This window comes from Anopheles ziemanni, chromosome 2 (genome assembly GCF_943734765.1).
Source record: "Anopheles ziemanni chromosome 2, idAnoZiCoDA_A2_x.2, whole genome shotgun sequence".
NCBI lineage: Eukaryota > Metazoa > Arthropoda > Insecta > Diptera > Culicidae > Anopheles > Anopheles ziemanni.
Window position 1 is genome coordinate 40,753,836 of NC_080705.1, and position 14,613 is coordinate 40,768,448.

Consider the following 14,613-nt stretch of genomic DNA (forward strand, 5'->3'; position numbering starts at 1 on the left):
GGATATTTATTTGGCCGCCCGCGGATCCCACCTCCAAAACCGGGCCACAACGCAAACGGTCACAAGGCAGGAAATGGAAACGGTAAAAGGAAACGATCTTCGGTGCGCAAGGAGAATGCACTTACAGTTTCGGTGAGTTTCTAGATTTTCTTAATGCCATTCTCTTCATAAATTCCTTCCCCATCGCGCCGTTCTAGTTCTCCTCTGCCCCCGGGGCGAGAGGCAGATTTACTCCACTCCGATGATGGGCGTGGAAAAGCCATTTCCCCGACATCACGTGCCCCGAAAACCCCCATCCCCGGCATGAAACGGGTAGAGCGGGCGACTTTTGGACCGCAAGCAATTTTCTCACCGCGCATCCCCATATGCATTGTGGCATGGTTGGCGTTTTTCCGACCATATTTTCATCGCACCAGTTACAGCATGCGGCGCTGCAAACGTGGGTCAGTTTTGTTTTTCTCACCGTTTTTCTGCATGTTTTTTTTTTCTTTTCATTTCGCCTGCCCATAGTGTCATAGTTCCGCAGGTAACTGCATCGGAAAACTTCCGGGGCACACAAATAATCCGTGCTGGCACTCGTGGAAAATAAATGTGGCCGCATTCCAGCTCCACTTTTCGACTGCTGCAGTAACCGTTGCCCAGGTCCTTTCTGCCCTGGTGGTAACAACGCGAAAAAACAAACACTGACAAGAGCCAAAGCAAAACGACGAACTTTGGCCTAGTCTGCGGCGAAATTGAATGAACCCAACTCGTTTGAAACTCGTTGCGGACCGCAAGTAGGCGTTACATATTTTAGGACGCGCTCGAAAAGTTCAAAGTGTCATCCCGTTGGTTTGGATTTACGCTGGAAAATGTCGGTTCCAAAGCAATTTCCTCGTATTGAATTTCAAACTGGCTAAATCGAACGGTGTTGTACTCGATACGATTCGAGGAAGCTGGCTGTTGGCACCGTTTGACTTTTTATCTCTTACCCGAAAATGATGCTTACGAAGCCTAGATAAGCCACAGAACGTTATTAACGATTTGTTGCCCACTTCCCAAATTGTAAAATAAATTGTCCTCTCTTTTTGCCAACAAAAAATAGTACTGATTTTATTTAATGATAAATATACCTTAAATGTTAGAAATTAAATTTACAGCATAACGCCTGGTAACTCAAGTAACAGTAACGTTTGTTTATTTGTCTATTTTCGTTAATATTCGTCAGTGCAGAGTTTTCAACTTTGAGCCTCATTTATATGTTACTTTCCGCTTCACTACTTTGCTCCTAAAATAAGCCCTATTTGAAATGAAATGAAGGAAGCTATTTTTCAAATAACCCTGCATGCACCCCAAACACAACAACCTTGCCCAAACAATAAGACGCTTTAGGTGGCACTCAAATACACCCACGTAGGACGGCACACCAATATCACGGGGCGCGATGATGAGCATGCGAACAGCCTGGAGGGAAATGAAAACCTAGTTTTAACGCAAGGACTTGCAGAGGGATGAGTTTTGATGTGGAGGATTTTGAGCCCCGCTATCGAGTGGCGCCGACAAGTTTTCCGCATTTAAAATTGTGCTGGTACGCCCGTTTCTAGCCTTATTAGGAATACGATATGAGTTGGCTACGTTTTGAAGGGTTCGTGGAGGAGCCGGAAGGGAATTGGGCGAATTATTGCACACCATAATGTGCTCCACATTTTCACTCCATCGGGAAACTTTGGGCTCTCGGGTAGCACGCTCTTGCTAACTCATTCAAACTGTAATATGCTGGTGCCGGTTCATAACGTAGCTTTCCATATCAGAAGCGAACCAGTGTCATCGTTCAAACTGCTGGATGGGAGGAAACTTAAGCGGCGTTCAATTGAGTGTTATCGAGGGACAAAAGTGTCGAAGTGCAGTTTCATTAGGAATCCATACAAACATTGATACCCACCAAATTTTCAGAAATAAAAATTTTGTCAAAAAGAATCCAATGAGTTTACGCCATCCTAATCCAGATCATTGCCGGAATGATTAGGTTTTATTTTGAAATGGCTAATTTTACCATACCCTATTTATAGATAATATTGCCCGAACATTTGCATTTGGGTTTCTAATTGCACTATTAAATTAATTATTAAACTTCATTAATATTGTATTTTAACCGAAATTAACAAAGTTACATAGAACTATCTCATTATATACAAAATTGGATTATAGATCATTGGATAGATTATGCAATTAAAAATTATCAATCACATGCCGTGTAAATGGTTGCCCTAGGCTATGTATGCGCTGCGATAACAAGCCTTGAATGGGGATACTTTATTTTCAAAATGTATCTGCAAAGGCTCACCATGTTTAACATGCGTCTGCATTAAAAACAAAGCTATCCAAATTGTTCCCATTCGATGGCAAAGGAAAACAAACATGCCTACAAGCCTGACTGATTGAATTAAACTGATAGAAGCTATCCTTTCCCGTTTCCGCTAGAATGCAAATCCGACGTGCGGTCAAAGGTTGCGAAAGGTAGCCAAAATAAACGAAAGCACCGAGCTTTGACGCACCGCTACAATTACTCACACCGCAAAGGGAATATCATTCGCTCGTAATTGATATTTCATACCTCCGATGCCCGACTTGGATGGGCCAGCCAAATCCCGGGAAAACCATCCACCATCTACCCCGAACCAAAGCCCCACGGGAAACCCACCAGCATCGGTGTCAGCGCACCGTGAGGTGGCCCGGGCGCGTTTTCGTTGAGTGATTAACAGTGATTCAACAAACAACTCCCGTACCCGTGATGTTGTGCCCGCGCCAAATCAAATCTGCACCACTTTCGAATGCGTTCGGGGTTTTCGTCACGCGCGTGTACATCCCGCACACATGTTTGCGCATTTTTTGCCCCATTTTCCCGGCCTGCTTAACGCCGAACCGGGACATTTTGCCTGACAGGCCACGGAGCGGACGGAAAGCGTAAACTTGTTCGGCGTGCAAACGATGCTTCACACCGTTCCGACACACAACAACGTTGGAAAAGGCGCTTTTCAACGCATCACAATTTCCCACGACGCCTCTCTCTTGACTGCTGCTGCCGTTGCTGCTGTTTCGACAGGTCGCACGGGTTTTGTGTGAAAATATGACACATCGTTTGTACTTTAATGGCCTCGTAAAGTAGAAGACAACTTTATGGGAGTTTGGCGCGTTTTCTTTTATCCCTTTTTTCTCCCACAGAATCTTTCCAGCTACCCGGCAAACGATTTCTTCCGGCCTGTCTATGCGAGCGGTGGCGCGAGCGTGAACTGACACAAATGGGAAAATTGCGATGTTACGCTTCCTTTCCAAGCCCGTTGAGGCATTCCCGTGCCCCGGAAATCGTGCCAAACGTTGGCGAAATTTTATAGGATTTCAATGTTGAGTTGGCCTGGATTGGATTCCAAATAGAGAACGAGAAGGAGCCCTTTCACATAATCTTCGGTTAAATTTGGGAAACGCACGGTGATTCATGGTTGTGGACAATGATGCGAATGCAAAACGAATCGTTTGCCAATAAATTAGAAAGGTAAAATGTAAAAAACAAATTATAATTACAAAGCAACTCCATGCCACAGGGAAAAGATAATAAAAAAATGTAGAACTAAGTTTAAATATTTAAAAAGTTGCTTTGCAATTAAATACAATGTTTATCACTAAGAAAGTCTCACAAACTATAGCACTTTTAAATAATTAATTTTGTTTATGTTAAAGCTACCAATTAATGATCATTTAAAAATTTTTAATTATTATTGCGTTTGAACTTTACAAACACAGGTTTACCCTTTAAGTATATTATTGAAGTTAAGTTTTAGATGTATCTTAAAGCCAATTTAAACACCTTCCGAACCCTAATCAAGCAGGGGTGCAATAACAACATGCAATGATTACAAGCACCAGTTTAGTCTACCATAATTATTTCATGTTTAGCGTGGAGTGAAAACTTCAGCCGTTATTAATAAGGCTTGACATTTCCTCACATTTTCACGAAAGTTGCTGCCTTTTGTAAACAAGTATGGATTGGAGAATTGGTGTTTTTTATTACACTTTGAATATATAAACTTTTTATATTTGATAAAGAGATTTCATTCTGTAAAGAAATTTCAATCCATTTTCCAGCAAAAATATATCTTGCAATTCCAGCATTGTAGAAAAGGTAAAGATTTAGCATTCCTTTACAAAGCAGATACGTTTTGTTAATTCCTCTGTGCGATAAAAACTAGCTTCAGTTTTTTTTTTTTCAAACACAATTTTTAGGTAAGCGCCAAGATGCATTACGTTACTCATTAGTAGTTGTAACCTGTGTAACCTGTGTCCATTATCTACAACGGAACGTGCAGCATTGTGCAGCTTCGAAAAAGCGCCTGAAACTGAACCTTGTCGGTATGACAATTTCATGCGCGATTAAAAATTAACACATGTGATAAATTTACATTTCCCCCATAGCTCACCCCGTCACGCGGAAAACCACCCAGCTTGTCCGATCAGTTCGATGGCTTCTGGAAAATGCTGGTCAAATTACTATCCGAAGTACGTACCGACGATCAATCATAAATCCACCCCTACACCCGGGTGTTTCCTTCATTCTTGAAAGGGTTTCTCGATAACATGCTGCAAGCGAAACACACAAGCAAAAGACGACCCAAGAGCAACGAAAGAATTGGCAGGTGGGAAAAACACATTTTCATCGTCCTGTTTTCCGAGTTGATGCTAAAGTATCACGGGAAGAAAGGGTTTTCATCATCTCGCGTAAAAGTCGCTGTCGGTAACGCTTCTTGCGCTTCCATACAGCCAAAACCGCGTTTTCTCCATTAAGCTCCGGTATCATCGATTAATTCCTCAAGCAATCCCCTTCCCTTTCCTCCATCACGATGGTCGATGATGGCGCCCTTCAAGGATAATCTCTGATCCGCTGGTGGCAGGACTGTAACCATCGTTGCTTAATATCGTTCCCGTATATCCGGCGCGTCCACCGTTATGATTCCACCCTGCGGGGCAGCGTCAGACCAAGGGGGAGTGGATGATGAATAGCACTAATGGTTAATGGACAACCGTCCGTCAACACTACCGAACTGCGGACCGACCCTTCGCTGCGGTCTGAAACTGCATACACACTCCCATCAGGCTGCTTCTACATGCCGGTGCACTCATGGCGTGCCGTACCGACCCTTCCGGTTAAAGCGAAGAGTGCAACCTAGTTCATTATTCATCCGGCCGGTCTGTTTGAACATTTCGAGCTCGGCCGATGGCTTCCGATACAATATTTAACCTAATTAGGGGTGGGCTTTAATTTTTAACTAATCCAGCTCTTCCGGCTGAGACACTTTGGTAAAGATATTCGTAAAGGCAGGCGGTAGCGTAGTGCACACGAGGTTAATTATTCAATCACGCTATTTAACCACTACTTTTATGCACTCCAGAAGAAGCTAGGTTGGTCCCATGGTAATCTTAAATGAATTTCAGATTTCTTAATGCTTATAGCGGATATAATTTTTTTAATGAAATATTTTTACAGTGGACCCGATTAGTTAATTTGGTTTGATTTTTTTACATTGAAATATCACTACACAAAACTATACTGAATCGTATTACCAAACAAGAAAAAAAGTTGGTTTGGTTAAGCTTTGGATGATTTGAAACACAAAAAAGATTAAGTGCAAAATGGAGATGTATGTTTATTATTTATATGTTACTTTGGTCCACTATTAATCATAGAAACATTCAAATTAACAAAACCACTTCGAGTGTTATCAAGAAGTGTATACGGATTACAATCACAAATATTAGTCGTACATGTACGATATTTTTAATGATTCATTTCGTCATTTGCTTAGTCAAAATCTTGCCTAAAGTACATTCCCCAGAGCAATGAAATTAAATTTTTAAAAGTTTTTGAAGCAAAACGAGGAAACGGTATTTGATGAAACACTGAACACAATTCAATTGACGACACCAAGCAAATCGACTCACCATAAATCTGATCACTGCGTCGAAATTTCCTTCCTCTTCGTACACAACGGTACAGTCAGCAAACAGTGGACGGTGGAATTTTTCTGCATCCCTGCTCGCTCATCAGGATCATCATTATCGTCGTCGTTGGCTGCAGCCCGGAAGCCGGCCGCACCATGGCGGAAAAGCGCTTCGTTCGCACTGCCGATGATGGAGAGTCCCCGGCGCGCAATGCTAGTTGAGGAAGGTAGGCAAAAATCCTTTTTCCATAATCCGATTACCAATGCATGCCTGTTCGGGCAGTAAAGCGATACAGTGATGGTTTTGGAAATTCGCTCGCGCACCGGAAACGCTACGCTCCCTACTGTCCTGGCGGAAGCTAAAAGCTACGGGGTGCATCCTGAAGCCGCTAGCGTGGTCGGATTTGCAACGTTTAATTGTAGCACTAACTTCTGTGAAACGCGGCTACGATTTTCAAGCACTGACCAAATCCGGGGTTATTGCTATTGCTTGAAAAACGGAAAACGAAATTACTACTACTGCATTGTGTACAACTACGACAAAAGGTGGATGGCGTACTGACATTTAAAAGGATTAGTTGACGAGACTCGGTCCAGTTAAGCCTAATTTCAAGCAAAGCGTCAGAACAGTGTTAGTAGTTCAAAACACAAGAGCAGACCTCACTTTTCTAGATCAATGTTAATGATCCCCGAAATTTAACAATAACTGAGAATTTATGGTCGAATTATGAAGTCAAGGCATATTTTTTTAAAAATATTTTCACACTTTTTACACATATGTGATCTGATTGTTAAAGACGAAACTTGAATAAGTCTTTCAGGCTATCTGAGTTGAAGAATTATATTTTCTCACTAGGAATCATTAAAGGATATTTTGGAACTGTCTCGAAATTCTGTGATAACGAAAATCCAAATGCTGTCAGCACAAAATACAAGTCCTTCATTTCATGTTAGCAACCAGATAGGACGATAATTTGCGAATTAATTAGACTGCCTTTAAAATGTGAAAAATAGTTTAAATTTATTCATTTCACTCCTTCGTTTTGAAATATTCATCTTGTGCTTCAGCCGTGAAAGCGTCAATTTGACACCTGTCATGAGAGCCAAATTATGATGCTGAAAGTGATGAGCTAGCTGCAGGAGTGTAGTCGAGGTGGAAATGAATTAAAAACGAAACATTACGCGATGAAGCTACGGTGGAGCTTAAGGACATGAAACTACGTTCCGGAAGGATCACGTCTCATAATGCGCAGTGCTGATGAATGAAACAAACTGCAATTCTTGTAGATTATTTATTTTTCAAGTGACCTATTAGTTTCGTCTGAAAACCGGTAGATAATATTAACAGGTGATATTTTAGAGAAATTCTATAACAGTTATAGAACAATGGAACACAAATGGCTAAGAAATGGTACAAACTTTATCAAGATTTCAGTAAATGTTTCGATAGCCTAACATTTGCCTTCATAAAAAAACTCGAATTTCAAAGACACTTTATTTCAGTGACGGTATAGATGAAGATGTACCCTTCCAGTGCCATTAAATTTCTGCGTCTTCGTATGATATTTCAACAGATTAATAAAAATATCTGTTGCTGGATGGAAGGGATTTTCCTTAACTTTCCGAAACCCTTGATGGCTGATTCGTGTCACGAAGTGATAGTTCTATGATCACGAGCTCCCTTTTCGTCAATTTATTTAATTTATGTTTACGAGCGAACTCGCGAAGCAGCAAGACACTTTCTGCAATCATAAAACAGGCTGATAGTGTGCGTCTGTGGGTAGCTCGAGGTATAGCTAGCGGGCCGAGGAAGGTCCGAGGCGGTCATGGCAAGAATAGATTATTGCAAACATTCGATGACGTTGGTGCAACTGGTGCTGTTTGGTGAGTTAACCAAGACCAGAATGGATTTACACGCTTGGGTTATGCACATCCCATATTGTCTAGTGGTTAGGATATCCGGCTCTCACCCGGAAGGCCCGGGTTCGATTCCCGGTATGGGAAAGATCACTTTTTTACTACATGTAAGTAGTATTGGCTAAGGTTTTATTTATTTTTCAGGATTTTTTTTAAATTTGTGTACATAAGTCAACGATTCAATCCCCTAATGAGATAAGTTGATGATTTTTCTCTTTTTGCAAATAATTCTTTATGTTTGTTTATATTACCGTACGTAAATAGTTTATTATGCTAACATTTTATAGATTATACTGACATTGTTGGTGTCAAAATGGGAACATTTTCTTATTTGTTGCTATTGATCATAAGAGTGCCAAGAAATGGTCGTTTACGACTAGACGCTTAGAAACGATAACAATCTCTTAAAAATAGCAAGGCCATGAAACTGATGACGTGTCACATCAACAGAAGTTATTTCTACCGCTGGGTTTTGGGAAAATCCGACTAGATCGCTCACCTACTTTTCCACCTACTTATAATGGCATGCGTGTTTGAAACCGTTTTCCTTCCTTCGTGCCGTAACTCATTTTTCCTCGGTAATTTTTTCCCAGAGCGCGATAACTCAGAATTTGCACGAATAATCTGCGCTTCAATGTTCCTTCCGATGTTCGTCGCCCCTCTAGCGAAGGATTTTCCAACGGATCTGAGAAGGATATTACCGCGTTTGGTGCTCGGAGACTTTTTTCCATTCGGCCCCATTTCGAAGTGATCAGGCGAACATCGGGATATCGTCGGTAACGTTCTAATCGAGCCGATAAGGCGTGGCGTAGTTTAGCCTTGCCTGCGCCGGGGAATGTGGAAGTAAATTGATAAACTTTCCCCCATCGAACGTTAGTTTTTTTTCTTTATCCTTTTCTTTTTCTTCTTCTCCTCGCCTAATGCTAATGAAGGTCTATCGGCGAAGTATCGTTACGCCGTCGCTGCCACAAGCGAAACCGAAACCGAATGTCTTATTTGCGAGCGCGGGCCGGAAACAAAACTTGCCCCCAAAAGCTGTACGCGGGGCTTAGCGCTGGCTCGGTTGGGCAAGCAGACGGAAAAGTTTATCGGTTTAAGCCTGGATGTCTCGAAATCGATTTCAATTTCACACTTTGCAGCACCGCCCGCGTCGAAAGTTCGTGGAAGAAAATCGAAGCAATGAGCGAAACGACGGCGCATAATCCCTGTCCGACCCAATCTAGGCGGAAAACTTTCGTGCGAAATACGGCCGTTCAGGGCACGTACCTACATTGGCCGGGTGCGATTGCAGCCGCCTGTGAAAGAACGCTGTCTTGGATTTTGCCCGCGAACGTAAGAATTAGCTGGCAACAGGAAGTGTTTCATCTGCGGTGGATACAACTTTGCCATGGTATGATCTCTCGCCTTTTTCTTAAGACGGCGGAGGAGAGGAACCGATTCTGAAGTCAGCCAAGGAAAAGTTCATGCTAATTTTGAAGGCCAATGATGTAAGTTGCTTCTGTATAGTTTTCAATTTTCAATCAGATCGTGTTTGAATCAATTGTAAACCATATTGTGATAAAAAAATTAAAAAAGATAGAAATCAATTTGCTTAAGTTTTTATTCAACGCCTGCTATAAGCAAATGCAAACATCATAATTGATTAGAATTTAAACCAACGCGAAACAATCTTAAATATCCATAAATAGTATATGGAACTAAAATTTAACCAGAGGATGTAAATTGTTACATCAATAAATTAGTTCAAATTTCAAATTTAAATGGACACCATACACGTTAATTTTTGTTAGTTTTGATATGCACTAACTGCTGAAAACATTCTCAAAGCTCATAGCCATGTGTTCATTTAAAAAAACATATGGTGCGGACGACTTTATCTCTATTTTGTAATAGGTAAAATATTTTTTTTTTTGTAACAATCAACCAAGTTCGATTTAATTTGAAAAAGAAATATGTTTATCGACATTTCTTATAAGCAACATTCTAATTGATTTGCTTCTGCAGATAGGACAAGCAAACTAAGCAACTGCTAGGGGTCCCGAGCGTTAAGGGCCTTTACATGTTTTTACTGGAATTGGAATTTTTTAAATTGTTTCATCAAATACTTGATATTTCATCAAATTTCTTTCAAATGATATGGATTATATGTTGGTGATGGAACTCCTCCATTGTTATATGTTATTGAAAATAATAGTATTCACCTGAAACACCGAATCTAAAATATGGCACCATTCTACAATATTTTCTTGAGACATGTTAGGATCATAAAAATAATTAGATTAGAAAATACATTTCTTACACATTTCCCAAACATAGAAATAATGTTAAACATTTTTAAAACTTGTCCTATTTTAAGAATTAAAATGGACAAGAAAAACAAATAAATTACTTATCAAGTTTTGAACATGAAAATAAATATTCAATAAACTGTTAGAGAACTATTGATGATTTCGAACGCCAAAAATGCACATAAAATTTTATCTAATGTTATGGAATAACATTAGAAATGATTTGTATTTTAGCTGATAGTAAACATTAACAAACATTTTTGTGATGAAAATGTTACGTAGCGTACCTTTTTCTTGCCTCTTAGGACCTATAGCTGCTTGGGGCCCTTCGAACCCTTAATCCGCATCTTAGTTTCTGTTGAAAAAATTGTTAAAAAGCCGTTATCATAATGATGCATTAATGATAAAGCTATCGGATGTTGATAAAGCAATATGTATCAAATTTCATACCAAATTCTCTATCCAGATTCTACTTTTTATGATTTATTTCTTTTGGGCGTCCACATGCAGTAACAAAGCCTTACAGTTATTCCATAAATACAGACAGGTCCATTAAACATAAGTAGTCTAAGCTGCCAGTTCGGAACAGTGAACACGCTGTGTTTACAGCAGAAAGTGGGCAGAATGGCACGATGAGGAATGCTGTAAGGTCACAAAGAATTTGTCAGCGCACGAGTCATCAGAGATCAGGCTTCCGCCGGCAGGTTGACAGCGGCTGCCATTTCCGGTGAGCGAAAGTCGCGTGATTGATTTATGGTTTCGGTTTATGCGGCACTCTTTGCCGCACGAATGGCAGGCGTCGCTTCACTAACTGCTCGCAGTTACGCAGTCCTCTTAGGAACTAGAACTTTTTTCGCTTACATTCTCTCTTTCTCTTACGTTCTTGTGGAAAAAAATACGCCAACCGTAAGCAGCAACCTGCATAACTGAATTAACTTTTCAACATGATGCTCACCACGAATGCACACTGACGGACAGTTCAATCCCGTGCTTCCCAAACGTCGCCATTGTGTGCCGTCGTTGCTTTGTTCGCTGGCGCAAGTGTCTCCCAAACCCTCCGCCCAACGCTTTTATGACATTTGACAAAATTAAACACGATATTAATCCTCCGGAGCGCTGTAATTCTTTTGCTCACACCGAACGTGTCCCAGGCATCCTACTCCGAGAGAAAAACTCAACGAAAGCGGCGTGCAGCGGGAAAGTGCCACATGATCATCTTCCCTTTTCTCCACCGAGGGAAAATGGCATGCAAAATTCAGTCGGTGCTTGTCTCCGAATCACCCGCGGGAGTCACGATCTTTTCCCGGGCCGGAACGATACGGCAATGTTCCTGGTGAGGGTATGAATATGAATAAACACCCAGATGGTAGCGGTCGATCGAACGCCCAAGAACCATTCGTTGTTCCCGGAGCGGAAAGGTGCTATGAAAAATATATTTGCAAAATATGTTTTACTGTCAAATCGTGAGCACTAGCGTAATGATCTTTGCGGAATTTCAAGTAGCGATTGTACCGTTCGTGTATGCAAACTATCGTCTTCCGCGCGAAAGATGACGACCCCGAAACGGTTGAAACGGTCTCCGGGTTTCGCTTGCTGACACAAATGCTAATGGAGGCGCCAGGTCGCCCACTGTTGGCAACTGGCTGCGTACTTTATACCACCGCAGCCAGACGCTTACCAGGACGATTTGTCTGTCGTGACGACATCCACCCGGAGAGAGATTTCGGAGGAAAGAGGAGCAAGCTCACTCCGGTCGGATTTTAATTCTATATCATTCCCCTTCCCCGAAACACTTTTCGCACGTGACACGCCAAGCGTAAATGAGTTCCGCTGTCTGGGCGGCTGCGGGTGGCAGTGGCGATTAGAGGAGGGGGAAGGAATCCTCTCTATAACGTTTTCAACGTCCATCACGAGACGCGTGACGTGGACGGGAAAGCTTTTTATCCCGATGCCCTTCTCGGTACCGGGGATCTTAATGTCATTTGTTGCAGAAAGCATTTCATGATGATGAAGTTGTGTATTTCTTCTTTTTTCTTGTTAATTGAAAGATACTAAAGAGGCACGAACCTTGAGCGAAACAGGATGTGTATCATTCTCATGCTTGACATGTTTGATATACCCTAATGTACCATTTATTGTCCATAGTTTATGATATATAAGCCATGTATATAGCAACATTAGTGAACTGCTAACCAAAATTGGTACAAAGATTCAAGGAGAGATCGACGTCCCTTATTTTCTAGAACAACTTTTTAAACTTGTTAGTATCCCGAGCACGGAGTTTCTTAGAATGAACTCCAATAACATGCATTATTGTTCAGTTTGCCCGTATGACCGCTGTGAACAATACTTTTAATCAAGGTTACAATACTTTTTATTTTGCTGATAGCGTTAATAGTTCAAAGTTGATCTTAATTTGATGTGAGTTATATTTGAAGTTTATATGGATTTTACATTAGTTTTAGACATTGTTCGTTCATTTCGAAACGTAAAGAATCAACATGATTTTTCAAACGACCTAAAAAGATAGGAAAGCATATTTTCATCTGTTAAGTAGTTCATTTGGTAAAATCTGTTGGTTTAATTTTTTTGTACCAAGTGCTAATACAAATTATATTGATCTCGATCCGTTTTTGTACCACAATCTTGAGAGCTTCCTTAGCATCATTCCTTTCATTTAATTGTTTTCAATTATATTTAGATAGAATTTTGAAATTTTTACTGCTCTACATGCAAGCAATTTTAAAACTAAATTTTGTAGAATTTCGCCAAAGTATCATAACCTCATTCTAGCATTATTTCTTTTGACTTTTGTAGAAAAAGAGAATGGGTTTTTATGTTAGACGATATTTTATCGATGTTTTATTCAACTTGGCTTATTCTCGTAAACCTTGATCTATTATCTCACTGAATCCGCTAATATTATAAAAGTTAATAGCAAACAGTGGAAGGTTATGATTGTGTTAACCAAATTAACAAGTTTACTTTGGTCTAAATCGACGACCAACGAAAATTTGTTAATTTACCTATACATTTTTTTTAATGATGCCGCTTACTGAAATTTAGAACTATCGGAATAGTTTTAAATTAGCATCATGGTAGTATTTTTGCTTTTTCTTACTACCATTGCCTTTGTAACATTTACGAAATTTCTGTTTCTCTAACACAATATTTTCAGCTATAAGTATAGCAAAATAGTTAACATCCTTGTTTAATCATTTTATACATAAATCCTGTTCGCTTTGGTATCTTTATACACACAACCAAGCTGCTGCCTTGTAACGAAATCCATTTAAGTTCTATTTACCCTCAACTACCTTGTTCGTGTGACCTATGAATGAAAACTGTACCTGACACAACAGATCAATGAACCACTTGTGTTTGTGTGGCTAAACATAATATTGTTGCTCCTTCATAATTGTTTTTCAATGGTTTTTGCTCGGCCTCCGCTTGACTAATCATATGTTCACACCAACACAAACACACGCACTGAAGGTACGCAAATAGCAACCAATGCCTCTGGCAGTAAATGGAATCCATTTGATGATTCGCTTCACACGCTAATTATGGTGCGTTGTTATGTTCCTATTTAGTTCCTTTTTGTCATTATCTCGATCCCTGTATCATCTTCTCCCCTATCCACGTTGTCTCAGGGTGTACCCGACCCAAACCCAACCTCCCTAGCCAGCACGCACGGATGAACTTGACCGACGGGGTTTGTCTCTCACTGACGGTCGGTTGACACTCCACTAACGCCTACGGCCTTTGAACACGACACCCTTACGTCCCCCAAACGCCGAGCACCAAATCCCAAACCCCTTTTGCGTCAAACTCCACCAATGCCACCTGCCCGTTTGATGCGTTTGTTTCTTGGATTCGTCCGCTCGTTTGTTTGGTTGTTTGTTTGCTTTGGTAAGACGGCATCGGGCGGGGTGGTCGTCCCTCGATGGTCATAAATTAGGTGACGTTCACGAAACACCACCCTCCAATACGCACTCCACCTGCTCAAAGGTTAAAGAAGTATCTCGTGATCTCCTAATGAGTGAGATAGTTGTGAGAGTGAACAATACTATATTGCTGCAAAGCAGAGTCTTGGGGCGTTCAGCTCCTGTTACTCACCGAGAACAGTCGAGGTGACGGACAGTGGGTTAAACGTGTATTAATGGCCCCGTTATTTATTTTTTAGAGAACGGTTTTTTCATGCGACAGAAATTCGGTAGTGTACTCTACCAACACAATTTTAGAACAATCTATTGCCGTACGACTATATTGTTGTCGATTTGAGTGTCTTCATAGAAGGAAGTAATTTATGAGACATGCACATTAATTCACGCTAACGTTTCTTTTCACTTTTGTGATATTTTCACATTACTTTAAGAGATTTCTGATTTCTGGTATACTTATTTTAACTGTTTCGTGTAGAAAAACAACATTTAATG

The 14,613-nt window shown here is 40.7% G+C and overlaps 1 non-coding gene across 1 annotated transcript; it reads left to right on the forward strand.

The window, feature by feature from the left end:
* Window positions 1–7,901: 7,901 nt before the first annotated feature.
* Trnae-cuc (transfer RNA glutamic acid (anticodon CUC)) lies at window positions 7,902–7,973 on the forward strand. The gene has a single exon. It is a non-coding gene; the product is annotated as a tRNA-Glu (tRNA).
* Window positions 7,974–14,613: the final 6,640 nt, after the last annotated feature.